The following is a 263-nucleotide window of genomic DNA, read 5'->3' on the forward strand; positions in this document are numbered from 1 at the left end:
TTACATTGTAACTTTTCTATGAAGTAAGATATAAAAATTAAATATCTGTTGCTTTTAAAGTTTTGTAGGAATTAGTATTGAATAAACAGAACCTTCATGAAATCATTTGGCAGACATAGTCTTAATTGTCATTAACTGTTGCATACAATTATTAATTATAATAATTAAGATTCATTAATATATATCACGCATATTGGCCAATATTTAAAGCATAATTAAGAAAAAATTCAGTCTGTTTTTACATCATAATCCATTCCTGTTCT

This window comes from Habropoda laboriosa, unplaced genomic scaffold (genome assembly GCF_001263275.1).
Source record: "Habropoda laboriosa isolate 0110345459 unplaced genomic scaffold, ASM126327v1 scaffold786, whole genome shotgun sequence".
Lineage (NCBI taxonomy): Eukaryota > Metazoa > Arthropoda > Insecta > Hymenoptera > Apidae > Habropoda > Habropoda laboriosa.